Source organism: Corapipo altera, unplaced genomic scaffold (genome assembly GCF_003945725.1).
Source record: "Corapipo altera isolate COAL_440 unplaced genomic scaffold, ASM394572v1 64, whole genome shotgun sequence".
In the NCBI taxonomy this organism is placed as follows: Eukaryota; Metazoa; Chordata; class Aves; order Passeriformes; family Pipridae; genus Corapipo; species Corapipo altera.
The window spans coordinates 4,688,350-4,688,999 of NW_020884893.1; positions in this window are offsets into that span (position 1 = coordinate 4,688,350).

The window sequence follows — 650 nt, forward strand, 5'->3', positions numbered from 1 at the left end:
TATGGTGGTAAGAATTTTTGTTTTCCAAAGCTCTGAATGCACATATACATCACATCAAACACTTTGAGGTTTACTGGAGCTCCCAGGAAGCCACATTTTGTATGCATGTCTAGGAATCAGCTTTGTTCTCCCTGTTCTATATTCTTTTAATTATTATCCTTTATTACTTGTTGCTTACAGATAATGAAATTACACTAACAGGTGTTCCACATCAGGTCCTTTATTTGCAGTGTAATTGTTTGACAATACATGAGTGCACTTTTCTTCTAGTTATAATTCCTAAGGAGAATTAAATTAATGCTTTTCATTTAGCTATTACTTTGCTAAAGAAGTAGCAAAATATTTAAAATTATTTCTTACTAATATTCAGGCAGAGTCCAGCTTCTGGTAACAGACTTTCCTGCCCATTGGGCCATAATAGTGACTTCTTTTTTCAGTTTGATCTGCTCAGGTATTAAAATAATTTCATGGTTGGCATGGTTTAGTTAGTGTACAGGTTCTTCCTATTCCTTTGGGTTTATTAGTTTGTGCTGTGTCACTCTGGGAGGGTTGTGTTCAATATTCCACCATCCTGACACGGTGAATGGAAGTTCTTAAAACGTTTATGGTTTGTAGAAGTGTTGGCAGTGAGTGCTGAGGGCTTTTCCTTC